Here is a 17,030-nt window from a genome sequence, read left to right on the forward strand (position 1 = left end):
CGTCATGTGCTGGCGCGGCGCGCCTCCTAGTGTGCCAGCCTTCACACACAATTTTTTTATTTATTTTTCAACAAAGGTACAAATAATGAAAAATTGGTAATCTAATAAAGCTAACCTATAATATAAAAATCTAGACAAACTAAAAACACAAAATTTTGAAAACAAACTACCTAATTATTACATAGTATTCATGCGTTTCCTCCCATGTATAGATTGATTTAACGTCGCGGCACATCGCTACTTTGATCATTCATCATTTAGCTCAAGCACCTCCCAATCAAGATCCGACGGATAGTCTCCACTCACTATTAAGTTAACAATGTCCGCATACCATGGCACTTCAGAGATATCCAAAGCCATAAATTTCTCATCTTGAAACTCTTCCCGTATTCGCTCACCCTCATGTACATGTGAGAAGACCTCCAACATTTATAAGTGGTTCGCTATCTGATTTTTGTACCTTCCCTATCTTTGATCTCAAAGTCAAATTCTTGAGGAAGTAGTATCCAACAAATTAGCCTTGGTTTATACTCCTTCTTATTGAATAAGTACCTGATAGATGCATGGCCAATGAAGACAATTACTTTGGTGCCTACAAAATACGATCTAAACTTGTTGAAGGTGAACACTAGAGCAAGAATCTCTTTCTCAGTCACTATGTAATTTTCTTGCATAGACTCAAGGGTCTTGCTTGCACAATAAATGGGGTGGAACACTCTATTCTTTTCCTATCCCAACAACGCCTCTACTGCTACATTACTAGCACCACACATAAGTTCAAATGGTACTTCTCAAGTTTAGTTAGAATAGGAGCCTCAATTAAGCTCTGTTTAGACATCTCAAAAGCTCTGAAACACAATGCATCAAAGTCAAACTTCATGTCCTTTTCTGAGAGGTTGCACATGGGAAGTGAAATCTTGGAAAAATCCTGGATGAATCGCGGGTAAAAACCTGCATGGCCAAGAAAACTACGCACCCCTTTTACAGAAATAAAAGGGGGTAAATTCTCAATTACTTCTATTTTGTCCTTATACACTTCCAACCCAGATTTAGACACCTTGTGTCCCAATACTATCCCCCCTCTAAAAAAACAATGATACTTCTTCTAGTTTAATACTAATTTTTTGTGTCTTCACATCTAGCAAGCACCTTATATAGATTCCGGAGACACACCTAAAAGTATTTCCCAAGGAATGAAAAATCATCCATGTATACCTCTAAAAAATCTTCCACCATATCATCAAAAATGGCCACCATACACGTTTGAAAAGTTAGTGGTGCATTGCATAGTCCAAATGGCATGCGTTTGAAAGCGTATTTTCCATATAGAAAGGCAAATGTGGTCTTCTCCTGATCTTCGTGTGCAATTAAGATCTGATTGTACCCGGAATACCCATCTAAGAAGCAGTAGTACAACTGTCAAGCTCTGATCAATGAATGGTAAGGGTAATGATCTTTCCATGTAGCATCATTTAGTTTCTGGTAATCCATACAAATACGACACTGGTCCCTGTTCTCGTAGGAATCGATTCATTCTTTATTCCTTACCATAGTCATACCTCCCTTCTTGGGAACACATTGTACCGGACTTAGCAACTTGCTATCAGAGATCGGGTATACAATCACAACATCTAACCACTTTATAAATTCCTTCCTTACCACGTCTTTCATCTCGGGATTGAGACGGCGTTCTTGTTATTCTTTGGGTTTGTAATCCTCTACCATGTAAATTCTATGCATAAACAATGCTGGACTAATCCCAAGAATATTAGTAATCTCTCAACAAATTGCTTTCTTTCTTCTCTTTAATATCCTCAATGCAGCCTCAACCTGTAAATCAGACAAATCGCAGAAAGTATAACATGCAATGTTTCATTAGTACCCCAATACACATACCATAAGTGAGCCGATAGAATATTTTGTTTCAACATAGGGGCTTCTACTATATGTGGGTTTGGTGGAGGGCCTATCTCGCAATCTAATGACCCTACTTGAGTCGTACGAATGTCTACTAAAGCTAGATTTAAGCATTATTCAGTCTCATGAGCTTCAGTTTCTCCCTCTAACTCATGACCCCCTATCACGTTCTCTAACGGATCTCAAAGTATACGCAAATGTTATTCTACTATGTGATAAACCTCAGTAATAGACGACAACTCTTCATAAATAGAAGGCAATTTTAAAGCACAATAGACATCAAATGCATCAATGAACCTACTTGCACTAAAAAGTCTTCTACCACCCCCTCTGTCCTAACAATGGATCTATCCACGAGTTGGAGAATAACAGTTCTTATTTTTGGACTCCCAAACCCAAGCTTTTGATACAAAAATAAGAGCATCAAATATATACTTTCCCCCAAATCACATAACCCTCGGCCATGAGCCCTTTGAACAATTGTAATTTGCACAATAAAACTACCCGAATCCTTTATCTTTTTGGGTAGTCTATTTTGGATCCTTGAGATACACTCCTCACTAAGTGATACAGTTTAATACTATATGAGCCTCCTCTTCCTCTCCTTAATGTCCTTCACATATTTATCATACTTCGAAATAACCTACAAAATATCAATCGAAGGTAGATCAATGTGGAGGTGTTTAAGTAGAGAGAAAGTTACTCAAGCATTCATCTTTCATGTAAATATACACGGACGCCCGTCAAGACATTATTTGTGGAGCCGGTTGGTAACCACGGCCAAAATGGCCCATTTTTCAGGTTAACCGAGCTCCATAGAAGGAAAACTCCTCATATTACCGATTTTCGTATGCAATAGTCCACCATATTTTTTGGTGATCCGGAATTTCGAGTTGATTTTTCCAATAATTTACACGAAAGTCCATTAAGACCTTATATATGGAGCCAGTTGGTCATCACGACTAAAATTGTAACATCTCGCAAATTTAGATATCTAGGAAGAAGCTAAGAAGTTGAAATAGTAATTTTGATAAAAATTAATTAAAATCTTGAAATTTTCTTAAGTTGGAGAAAACTGAATTTTGGTCAACTTCAAATGGTCATAACTCCTAGATCAGGATGAGTTACAGGTATTTCTTGATATGGTGGGAAATCCCTTGGAGAGATCTTTCCAACGGCACTGAGTTTGCACGATTTCAATTTCATATGAGTGCGATATGTCTTTCAGAAGTTGGGTTGTTGTATTAAGGATAGTCCAATCTAGATTTGTGAAGGGCGAAGTTATCTTTTACTTACCCAATTATTAAATTGTTTTTTGGTAATAAGTAGGGGTCCAAGATAATCCCGTTCAGTTTACGCATTTAGAATGCAACTGAAGTTTTGAGAGAAGAGAAAATAAGAGGAGAAAGGAGAAGAAGAAACAATAACACCAAGATCATTGAGTGGATTTCGTTGGGGCTGATCCCTATCGAGGTATGTGAGATCATTTGGTGTTGGTTCCTTTCACCCTCCCTCCAACTTGATTCAATGTAGAAATTTAGAGTTTTTTAAATGAAAATGTTGATGTTCTTGATGAAAAGTTGTGAAGTTCTTGTTGATTGAATTGTAGTTGATCTATAGTAGTTTTTATTCAAGAATATTTTCGAGGATAAACTCATAGGTTATGAGTTATTTAGGCATCTTAAGTGTTTGGGGTGGGATCCATGGGAATATGGGAGGTTTAGAGATGAAAAATGAAGAAGAAAAGTTGGAGGTCCTGTCAGACACCCCCTAGTGCGGTGCGCCTCCTAGAGCTCCCCAGACTTGGGTTTGCAAGACAAGCCCTGGTGCCCTGCGCCACGACCCCCTAGAGACCCCATTCTTTCCCTATTTTTCCGTACTAGTTCCTAAGTGATGTACCAACATTTCCTTGTTGATTCCATTAATATAAGGTACATCTAAACATCATGAAATCATTCATAAACATGAGACCATTAACCTTGAATCCATAATCCAATTCAATGAAAGTTAGGATAAAAGTCTAGAAAGCCATTAGTTAAGTCTAAAGGTTAAGAAGTAAGAAAAACTAAAGTTTCATAAAGTTCAAAGAGTCTTATTTAAACTTTTTAACTTCATTTTAAGGCTAAAGTCTCTAGTTAAATATAGAGTAAAATTTGAAGTATTTCCTTAAATTAAGGGAACTATGTATTTCCCTAAAGAGTTGAAGTTTATCTTTAAAGAAATATAAGTGATCGAAGTATTTCCCTAATAGTCATTTCAAAACCCAACTTTCTAGCTCAGCAGAGAGTAAAGAGTAAATACTAACAAGTTAAGTTGAAATTATTTTTTTCTAAAATTTAGGGAGACTATGTATCTCCAAAGAGATTTTGAAATGTTATCACATTTAAACAAGGAAGCTATGTTTTCCAAAGATCGTTCGGGCTAGTTTTCAGAAAAGAGTTATATCTTTATAAAATGAAGCAAGTGGGAAAACAATGATTCCCAAAAGAGTTTTTAAAGCTATGTTTTGGGCACTAATCTCGAACCATTGAATTAGTATGTTCTAAAAATGTAAGATCTAGTATATTTTTGTGATTATTATTGAGCGCCGATGTGGGGATGCGAGTTTTAGATTAACTCATGTCTCCATGAAAACAATGTAATCATCATGGGTAGAAAAGGGTCCTAATTTTAGATGAACCTTTTCGCAGTTTACTAGTGGATCCATTAGGCAATTCAGGTCCTATACTTTGGCAGGTTTAGGATTGTCCTTGACAGCGTGAGGTAAAACTCTTTATCATCACTATAACTATGAAATGATGGTTATCGGTTCGAGAACTCCCACAATAGTAGTTGCATGGTTCCTCAAGAGGTTCTACTTAGTATGAGACATCATTCATGCATTGCAGGAATAGACTTTTAGAGGAAGCATAATATATTTTCTTTGTTATTATGGTTATGAGGTTATGTCACATTATATTGTATGTAAACGTACATTTTAGTGTTAATGGTATCTTTGCATATACAGAGTTGAACACCATGTTTTAAACAATTTTTCATTATATTGTACAAGTCTTCAAACTACTATATATTTAAATGAGTACTAATAATGATTTAGTTAATCATGAGATAAGAAGAGCCGAGGTAAGTGTTCTTTCTTACTCCTTTACAAGCCTATGTTGTTTTTGCTTCCAACTCGTATATTTGCATATTCAATGTACTAATGCCAGTTGACCTGCATCGTATGATGATGCCAACACATGTAACTAGGATCGACATTCCATCACACCTTTAATGTAAGCATCTCAGAGCCTCCCTTTATTAAAGTGGACATCTTCACCTTTTAGTTATTTTCTAACAGTTTTTGGTTTTTAGGATTATTGGGGGTCTTGTCCAAACATCCATTTGTAATTTAAAGTATTCACAGACAGATAGAGTTAGTTCTATAGTCTTTTCATATCTTTTGCAAAAAATAAGACTTGAGTTGCCATTTTGGGCTATGTATTATTTTAAAGTTATTTCTTGAGTTAAGTCCTAGGGTGTAGGCTCGGGGAGAAACAAAAATGACTTATTTCCAAGGTCAAACGAGCCCCAGAGCAGCAAAAACCCCATTTTACCGATACTACTAAATGACTCCTTTAGTGTTGAAGAAAGTAATAAGTGTTATCTATTGATTTGTAATGTTACGATAAACACATGTCATTCACATAGTTTTTTGGTGTAAGCACTCAATGCTATAATTTTCTAGTACAATAAGTATAACATCACTAATTTAAACTTCTATGTTCTCTTAAAATTATGTACAAAAATACTTTATATGTGTTTGATTTAACCTAAGCTACATAATTTTACATCAAGAGTTGCAAATAAAGATATCAAAGCAAATAACATCTACAAATTTAGCACCTTTTCTTTTACTGTTAGAGTTGTGACATGCTAATTGAATAAGGTGAAGAATATTTGTGTGTTGTTCGTGTAACGTATACTCGGAACTTACTAATGGTATTCTTGTTTATTTTCTAAAAATTATAATGCCTTTAGATGAACAAAGACTACGTTTACCTTCTCCTGATCAACTAAGCAACCTTCCCATTCATTTAAATGATGACATTCTAAATAAGTTGTCTTTATGAGATGTTTTAAGAACTAGTACACTTTCTGTGGATTGACAACATACTTGTTGTAGAATTCCAGAGGTGAAATTTGATCAAAAGGTGTGGGAAACACCAGAGGACTTGACATTTTCTACCATTGGATTTATTTCCATTCTCGCTTGTTTCTTCAGGTTTCATATAGGAATAACATTGAAAGTTACCCTTGACATTAGTAGTCTAATAACATTACTTTCAACGTTATTCTTATATTAAACCTGAGGAACCAATCAATAATGGGAATAAATCCAATGGTACAAGATGTCAAGTCCTCTAATTTTTCACAGACCGTCTGATCAAATTTCACCTGGCGAATTCTATGGCAAGTATATTGCCAATCCTTAGAAAGTTACTAGTTCGTACAACATTTTGAAAAAGACAACTTATGTCGTCGAATGAATGAATGGCAAGGTCAATTAGGTGAAGGTTATAAAATTAATCTTTGTTCATATGTAGAATTTTGTAAGGTATGTAAGTGTTCCATACTGATGGATTCGTTCAACCACATCTCAATCACGAGTTTCATGAGTTAATTTCGTCTATGATAATCCATGTATTGAGATTTTTTATAAGGTCTTGAAATTTCATTCATAAATCTTGATTATTGAGATTTTGATAGTTTTTTAAGATGAATAGGAGTTTGAGGGTTGTTGATGAGTGGATTTTTGTTTACTAATGTTGGCTGTTCGCAATTAGGAGTGTTTGGAAGAAATCATTCAATTCTAGGTGAATTACGGCCTAAAATTGAAGAAGAAAATTTGTTGGAAAAAGTTTGAGCAGGATCTGGCACGCTGCGCCAACACGCACCAGGAAATATGGTATGTAGTTTATGGGCTACACCCCGCTCCACTCAGTTCTCTAGGATTGCCTGCCACCTATTGTTATGTCAGTTATCCCACCTGAGTTCTTTGAAAGTATATCTTTACTCTTTTCAGATTCTAACTACTCTAAACTACATCTAAACATCAAGAGATTATTCATAACATGAATCATTAACAATTGAATTCATAATTTAAATTCAAGGTACAGTTAAGTGTAAAGTTTTAAGAGTTGTTTTCAGAGAATTCGAGAATTCTTTTACAATCTTTTAAAACTTGTTTATGACTTAAGTACTCGAGTATGAGGACGGTGAGATTAGAGTTTCATTTTTATCAAAAGGGATAATGCACAAGTACCCCCAAACCTATGCCCGAAATCTCAGAGACAAACTTATACTATATTAAGGTCCTATTACCCCCTTGAACAAATTTTATTTATAATTTTCTACCCCTTTTTGGCCTACGTGGCACTATCTTGTGGGCCAAGCGTTGGTTGACTTTTATTTTCAAGCTAGTGCCACGAATGCCAAAAAAGGGTAGAAAATTAGTTATAATATAAGGTCAGGGGGGTAATAGAACCTTAGTATAGTATAAGTGTGTCTCTGGGATTTAAAGTATAGGTTGAGGGGGTACTTGTGCATTTTCCGATTTCAAAATTAATATATGCGAATTAAGTATTCCCAAAAGAAAATGTTGTTACATTTAAAATGATGAGGAAACTTTGATTTCCAAATGTGTACATGAGGAGTTTTGAGTTTATTCTCTTTTAAGAGAATATTTTGAGTAATAATCTTAAAGTTGAGGATGAGGAAACTCTTTTAAACATATGAGTTGTGTATATCTTGGAGTAGTATTGAGCTTCGATATGGGGACGAATTAAAAAAACTCAAATTCCTTATAAATAATGTAATTAATATGGGTAGAAAAGGGTCATGCTTTTTAGATGATTCCTAATTACTTTTTGAGCATAGCTTAATGGATCAACTTAGTTGAGGATGTCTTGTACTCCGGCAAGGTATAGGACTGTTTTGGAAGCGTGGGCAAATGCAGTATCATCACATAGCTCATAGTGATCCTTGTCGGTTAGAGAATCTCCAAAATTGAGTTATATTGTATCTTTACATACAAACTAAATTATTATTGTATTTTAAGGAAAATACATAAAAGAAACCCTTAACTTGGTTGAATAACTTACCTAAGAACTTAAACTACACGGGCGTTTTAATACCCTCCCTTACACATCTTTGAAGTAAATTCAAAACAATCGTGATATTACTATATATACCACTATCATTCGCCACATCATAGCCATGTAAGTACCAGAACATAGCCATGCCAGCACCACGACATACTCATGTCAGCACCACATAATTAATTATTTTTTATTATCTATTTTTCACAAATTTTTGTTTAACACTTTTTAAAGTTAATTTACACTAAGTAATTAATTACATATGCATTTTCTAAAATTTAAATTTAAAATGTGGATCCATTTTTTCGCCCATACACAGCCCCACCCACGCTCTTTGTATTTTCCCTCATACCCAACACCCACCCACCCCTTTCACTTATTTCTTCTTCCTTCTTCGTCACCATCTCTATCTCTTAATTGTTATTCTTATCTATGGAGCCTATTGGTCACCACATCCAAAACAACCCATTTTAGAGGTAAAATGAGACCCAAAGCAGGTAAATCCCCAATTTTACCACTTTTCATGTGCTATAGTCCACCATCTTTTTTGGCAATCCAGAATTCCTAGATTATTTTTGGAAAAAATTTACACAGACGTTTGTTAACACCTTATGTGTCGTGTTTGAGAAATAGACCTAATCGACATGATGATAATGAGAATGATCCTGCATTACAATCATTATCAATCTTCAACCAACCGGGTAACAGTTCGAAAAAGTATGCATTGCGCAAACTTACCGACAAGGATAAAAAATCTGCAGAGCTTCATGTCTTGTTGAATTGTCCAGAAGTCCAACCCTTCTTAGAGTAAGACATTTAAATATGTAAAAAACATATATTCAACTACGATTTTATAAAGGAAACTAATTGTATTTTGAATGTGATTCTACAGTTATTTTGTGCGCCAATATGGTCATGATCAAGTGTTTCCATTATTTATACAGTGGTTTACTAATTGCATTAGTGTTGTAATAGATACACCTATTCACATATTAGTTTACTCCTCTTTTTCCTAGCATATCATTTAATTAACTAACTATATATAGGTCTACCATTCTGAAAATGCCGCCACATTTGATCAATTTTGTAAGGATACCTTTTTGGGACAGATTACTGTTCACACAATGTCCCAATATATCTCGAATGGATTTAAATTTTCCACTGAGAAATACTAAAAGAATAAGAAAACCAATAATATTTGTGTTTGTGTTAAAGGTGATGATGGAAATCAAAACGAGAATGTTGATTATTTTGGCATCCTACAGGAGATTATAGAGTTGTAGTATTTGGGTTGGCCAATCAAAAAAGTAGTACTTTTCCTATTCAAGTGGTTTGATCCAACTTCAGGGTGTACGAGGCAGCATAATATCATTGAATTCAAGCACACTAGGAAGTATGAGACTTATGGTCCTTTTATTATTGCACAGAATGCTAAGCACATGTAGTATGCTCCTTATCTGTTGCGTAGGGACAAGTATGATTGGTGGGTTGTAATAAAAAAAACCAATGGGGCAAATAGAATTTGAGAATGAATTGGATGTTGCATATCAAGATGAAATATAATGTGTTCATCATGTTGTGGATGCCGAGTTAAAAATTAATTTGGAGCATCCTGATCAGATTTTAGAAGAAGTGGATAGAGAAGAATTAGTTATGCCAACAAATATGGAGGAGGATGAGGAGGAATCTTTTGAAGAAGATGAATGGATAGATGAGGAGGAAACATCCTAAGATGATGAAAATGAATGGCATAGATGATGAAAAAATAACCGAAGATGATGAATAACAATATTTAGACCATTGTTATGAGAAGGTCCATTGGGGTGGTGATATCTGATGAGCCCTCTATAGTGAATATTTCAAAACGAGCCTCAATTTTACTACTCACTCTGCACACCAGGCACATAATGCCTCTACTCATGTGGCTCCACAATCTGGTTATACTATGTCTAAACATACTGTGGTACCTAGATCAGGCACCAAACATTGCAGGGCTATTCACATCGTGGTTGTGAGTCTACCATACCATTAACTAGTGCTATTCAGTGCAATAATATCAACACTAATAGTGGATCAATTGGATTTTCAAATCTTCATTTTGAATCCAATGTCTCGGATCCTAATACTCCCACCACCCAGCATTCAGATACAAGTGGTCCTCAGCCAGGCGATAGAAAAAGTTTACGGAGACTTGTCATCGAGCCGTTAGGATACAAGTATGATTTAATTATGTTTAATATTTGATTTGTCTTTTTATATTTTAATTAATTGATTGATTATTTTCTGTTTACCATTCTTTGTCAATGACTCATATTTCAGCTTGCATCGGTACTCACTATAATGGTGTACCCGACTTGTGGTTTGATTCCAATTAACAACAGGGGTCATATGTTCAATGAATTTAAGGTAAGAATGTGTATCTATTAAATTCACGTCATATACATTTAAATTTGCTATTTATTTGAAAAATAAATATTTAGTCATTTTTCATTACAAAAATATTATGTATGGTCTACCAAACATAAGGAAGAAATTCAAGAAAACGTCAAGGCTAAAGCTTCAAAGTTGCTTTCTACCACATTTAGTGAATATCAGAAAAAAATAGAATTCCTAAGTTTATGGTACCAACTCGATGGGATCTGTTACAGGAACATTGGGGTACTATTGAAAAATTTTAAAAGAGGAGAGAGATTGGGAAAATGACTAGCGCATCAGAAAAGGGCGGCTCTTTGCACACCGGTGGAGCTATTAGGAAGGAAAGAGTGGTATACTCTCTTAATTTTGTAAAATATTTCTTTTTCTTTTTTGATAAGTAGTTTTTTGAGATTAACTTATACTTGTATTATTTGCAGGAAAAAGAGTTGGGTAGGCCGCTAGCTGTAGAAGAGATGTTCAAGGTTACTCATGTCAAGAAGAGTACGAACCCTGGGGAAGCAGAAAGATGAATTGAGCCACGTGCTCAAGAGACATATGTAAGAACTCTATTCAAGTTATTCCTTTTTTCTCTTTCTTGTATATATTACATTCTTATTTGTAGATATTTAAATTTCAGCAGGTTTATACGAATGTCTCAGGAATATCGTAGTACTCTATCTCTTGAGAGGCGTGACAGATCATTCACACAAGAAGAAAGTGATAATCTTTGGAAACAAAGTGCATGTGAACCGATTAGAGGTTCAATCTATGGCTATCAAGAAAGGACATATCAAAAGAAGCAGGCTAGGTATTGTTGTTCATCATCCTATAGCTTTGATGGTGGGGATAAAGAGACAATATCTGCAATATAGGGTAAGATATCTTTTCTAAATGCCGAGCTTGCTCTTGTAACCGACAGAGAGAAGAAGAGAGAGGTGGAGATTGCGGCATCAAAGGAAGCAGAGAACAAGAGGTATGCATCGCTTCCGGCCCAACTAACTTTTCTGTTTAAATCAGGAAATATTCTTCCTCCATGTCCGGCAAGCAGTGATGATGGAGCTGATCAGGAGGGTGACGAGAATGATAAGGGTTATAACGAGTAGTTGTATTGGTTTGACATTTTAGACTTTTATATTTTTGGAATTGTTTGATTGTATTTTAGTTTATTTTGAAGTTAGATGAAGTTTATTTTTGAATGGTTTAATGTATATGTTTAAAAAATTGTGTTGGTTTGGTTGTATGAGGTTTATTTTAAAATAGCCCAGTTGGAATTATTTGAGTTGGATGAAGATAATTTTGAAATAGCTTATTTGGAATTCTTTGGGTTCTTTTGATATAAATATATAGGTGGGATACTAAAATTACAGCTTAATGATGCCAATTTTGTAGCAGAAGTACCGACCTCCAGAGGTCGGAATCTAAAAATAAGAAATAAAAATACCGACCTCTAGAGGTCGAAATCTAAAAAAAAGGAAATAAAAATACCGACCTCCAAAGGTCGGAATCTCAAAAATAATAAATAAAAATACCAACCTTTAGAGGTTGGAATCTAAAAAATAAGAAATAAAAATGCCGACTTCTAGAGGTTGGAATCTAAAAAATAAGAAACAGAAATACCGAACATCAGAGGTCAGAATCAAAAAAATAAGAAATAGAAATACCGACCTCCAGAGATCGTTATCTAAATAACGAAATGAAAATACTACCGACGTCCGGATGTCGCAATCTAAAAAAATAAGAAATAAAAATACCGACCTTAGGAGGCCGATATTCTAAAATTTGAGAATTTAATATTATGACCTCCAGAAGATGGAAATAATAAAAATAAAAAATAAACAAATATATTAAAGTGACATTCAAAGGTCGAAAAATTAAATAATGAATTTTACCGACTTAAATTGAAACTGACCTCGAGAGGTTAGTAAATACCAACCACCAGAGGTCGGAATTGAATAGCTACCAAGCATTTTCTGGCTTAAGCTGGAAAGTCGGTTTTTGGTAAATATTTCAGGAATACCGACCTCTGGAGGTCAGTATTTTTAAGTAGGTATTCACTGTTTCTTTAGTAGTGTTTGAATACATGATTACATCGTAAATAACATAATGTGGTAGCCAATTCTACAAAAATTGGTTGTCAAACTCTAACAAACTTTGACTACCTACTTCCACAAATGTGGCTACAAATTTTAAAATTTGTGGATAGTAATTTCAACAAGTACGGCTACCAAATTAATTGCTGCCAAGATTTTATTCCCACAAATGTCTCCCTTAATTTTGACTTTTCTTATTTACTACAAGGCCTGATCTCAATCTTTCCAAATCTTCAAACTTGAGAGGCTTTATAAAGATATCCGCAACTTCATCATGAGACTTCACATACTTGAGCTCTACCTCTTTCTTGGCAATGCATTCTCGGATAAGGTGATACCTTGTGTCTATGTGCTTGCTTTGATCATGATACACATGATTCTTTGCAAGTGCTTGTGTAAATTTGTTATCAACACAAACTATTGTGGCAAATTTAGTTCCTTCAAAAATCTTCTCAACCAAATAGCATGACACGTACATGATGTCGCTGCCACATATTCAGATTAACATGTCGAGAGACTAACAATTGATTATTTCTTTGAACTCCAAGAAATAACACAATCACCCAACAAAAACACAAAACAATATGTGTTCTTCTATCATCAACATTTCCCTCATAATCACTATCACAATATCCTACAAGATTAAAATCATCAGTAGAGGAATAAAATAGCCCAAGGTCGATTGTACCTTTAATGTAGCGAAGAATTCTTTTAGCGAACTTCAAGTGAGTGGAAGTAGGATCTTCCATGAAGTGACTTACTACTCCAATGGAAAGAAGATATCTTGTCTCATAGATGTAAAGTACCTCAGACATCCTACGAGAATTTTGAACAAAGTGGAATCCACTTTTTCTCCATCTTCAAACTTTTAATAATTTTGTTCCACTTTCCAATGAGGTAATTTTTTTTATAGCTTACTTGAGATATGAAGATGTCTTCCTCCATTTTCTTCACTTCTAGGCCCAAGTAATATGACATGAGCCCTATGTCTATCATCTAAAACTCAAGGACATAGCTTTCTTGAAAGCTTCAAATAAAATTGGGTTGTTACCCATTATGGTGAGATCATCAACATAAAGACACACAAGTAGAATATTTCAATTAGTATGAACTTTAATGTAAACAACATATTCATGAAGATAACGAGTAAATTGTCTTGAAAGTATTTGTCAATGCGACTATTCAAAGCTTGTGGAATTGCTTCAACCCATATAAGGTTTTCTTCAACCTCAACACCTTATCTTCATGATTTTTCAGCCATTAAACCCAATGGTTGCTCAAAATAGACTTCTTCTTCAATATATTCATTCAAGAATGCCGATTTGACATCTAGTTGATGGATCTTCCATTTCATTTGTGCCGCTAAAGAGATAGGTGAATTGTCTCCATTCGGGCAACAGGCGCATAGACTTCATCATAATCGATGTCATGTCTTTGTTTGTAGACTTTAGCCACAAGTCTTTCCTTGTATCTTTATAACTTTCCATGGGAATTTTTCATCGTCGTGTATACTCATTTGACTCCAATTGCTTGATGGTCATTGGGAAAAGTTGTTAACTCCAAAGTGTTGTTATTCTCTATTGAGTGGATCGCATCTTTCATGGCTTGTCTCAACCTTTTGTCAGTAACAACTTCATCAAAATTCATTGGTTCACTATCAATAAAGAGACAACACAAAAAATTAAAATTAGTAATTACATTTATGTCTTCATAGAGTTCTTGAATCCTCCTCATCCTATATGGTCTTTCACTTGAACTCTCTTGAGAAGATAGAGATCAACATTTGCTGGTGAAGGATGTGGGGTCGCATTCAGTGCATATGCCATGGTTTCTTCTTCATCTCCGAAGTATGGAAGAAAATCATATGTTTTTTCTTACAGAGTCTCCCAATTCCATGATGTTTCTTCACTAAATTCAATAATACGACTCACCACCACCTTGTTATTGCGTGGATTGTACAATTTTTAGCCATTTGAATTCGTTTAATAGCCAACAAACACATACTTGACACTTTGATCGTCAAGTTTAGCTCTCCCTTGATGTGGAACATGAGCATATGCTATGCTCCCAAAGATACTCAAATGCTTGACACTTGGTTTTCTTCCACTCCATGCTTCGTGAGGTGTTTGATCTCATACATTTTTAGTTGGAGAACTACTGCTCAAATAAATTGCACAAGAAATAGCCTCGGCCCAAAATTCTTTTGGTAGATGTTTAGCTTTCAACATACATCTAGCCATATTAAGAATATCTTAATGCAACTCCATTCTGTTGGGGAGACTAAGGTACCATTAGAGGCGATGAATTCAATGAGATCAGTGTGTACAAGTTGAAGTTGCTTACTTGTTCTTAATGTAGACTTCTCTGGAAAACTCCTCATTGCGTGTTCTCCTAGATAACATGATTCACATAATTGATTTGGATCGTTTATTGACGGTATCCCATCAACTATTATCTTGTCTTCCGTTTATTTGAGAGCTTCAAAGTTCAAGTGCCCAAATCTCATATGCCAAAACCATGAGTCATCTTGCACATTAACCTTCAAACACTTTGCATCGATAGTTTGAAGATACAAAGAAATTAACCTATTCTTTGTATTATGAACTTTAGCAATTAAGTTGTTACTTAAATCTCTAAGAAAAAGATGCATATTTTTCATAAAAATATCGTATCCTTTTTCAAGAAGTTGACCCAACATCAAAATGTTACTTTTAAATTTTGGCACATAATAAACACTGTTTATCAATTTATGGCCACCATCTTTACAAAATATCAAAATCGTACCTATCCCTTCAATTTGGATATTCGAGGTATCTAAAAAAGACACATTACCTTTCACCGTCTTCTTTATCCCTGAAAAATTTATCTTTGTGACCACATATATGATTGCTTGCTCCATTGTCAAGATAACATGAGCTACAATCATCTCTATCTTCTTCTTTGAGTGCTAATAACAATGTTGACTCATCTTCATCTTTGTTATTGTCAACAAGATTTACTTTCTCTTCAGCATTACTACGACATTACAAAGAGTAATGTCCAATTTTATTACAGTTATAACACTAAAATTTTGATTTGTCATACCTTATTTCATTCGTACCTTTATAGGCTCCACGTCCTCTACCTCCTCGTTGACCACGACCACAACCTCTAAATGACTGGTGACCTTTATCTTCATTGTTTAAATGATTGGTAAAACTTATTCCTCTTCCACGGCCTCGCCATTGTCCATTTCCTTTGTAACTTTTCTCACTTTCAAATCCTTTGAAGGATGCATGAGTAGTAATAAGTTGTTCTAGTGGCTTTTCTTTCTCATTTTCACTTTCTCTTCATGGGCTAGTAAAGAACCTTCAAATTGTTTTACCCTCATAGAGTCTTGATCTTTAGACTACTTAATATCACACACCAAATAGTCAAATTTAGGTGTTAAAGAAGGCATGATTTTTTCTACCACATGCACATCATCTACTTCCTCCTGGTATCTTCTTAGTTGATTTACAACAACCATCAATCTTGAAGAGAAATCCAAAATGGATTCGGATTCTTTCATTTTAAAAACTTCAAAGTCAGCCCTTAGAGTTGTAAGTTTTATCTTCTTAACTGTATCAACTCCTTGGACAGAATTTGGTAATTTTCCCATGCTTCTTTTGAGGTGGTTGCTTCAGCCATGTTCTCAAACATGCCACCATCCAAGCATTGATGGGTAAGAGTGAGGGCGTGTTGATTTTTCTTTCTTGTCTTTAACAAAGTTTGCTCATTTACGGATTTTGTATACCTTTTGTCTACAATATCCCAAACATCTTGAGATCCAAGAATGACTTTCACTAGTAGACACTATTTTTAATAATTTTTTCTTGTGAGATGCGGGTATTGGAACGACAATGGACTATTATTTGTCATGGCTCTGATACCACGTTGTTGAAAAAATGATAATCACCCCCAAAATAATTTCCAAATTAAATAGCAATAGAAAGAGAGTAACAACAGACACCAAATATTTAAATGGGGTAAATATTATACCCGGATAAGTAATACATTAATATTTATGAAAATCTGGTAGTGTCAAAGTACTTTTATTCAACACTCTTTTATTTCTTACAACTCATAATAATATTACTTGCACACTATTTTCTCACAAAACTAAGAAGTATTTTGCAGATAACTTTCTCTACTCTCTATTGCTTCTCTATTTTGGTGTGTCTTCAAGTGTATATTTATTATTCTGTTTATAGAGTTTTTTTGAACACTTGATTACATCATTAGTGACATAATGTGGTAGCCAATTTCCACAAAAATTGGCTGTCAAACTCTACAAAACTTTGAATCGCTACTTCCACAAATGTGACTATCAATTTTCACATTGGTGGGTACCAATTTTCACATTTGTGACTAGTAATTTAAACAAGTATGACTGCCAAATTTATTGCTACCAAGATTTTATTCCCACAATAAACAAATAACTGAGTGA

This window comes from Solanum pennellii, chromosome 1, assembly GCF_001406875.1.
Source record: "Solanum pennellii chromosome 1, SPENNV200".
Taxonomy (NCBI): Eukaryota; Viridiplantae; Streptophyta; class Magnoliopsida; order Solanales; family Solanaceae; genus Solanum; species Solanum pennellii.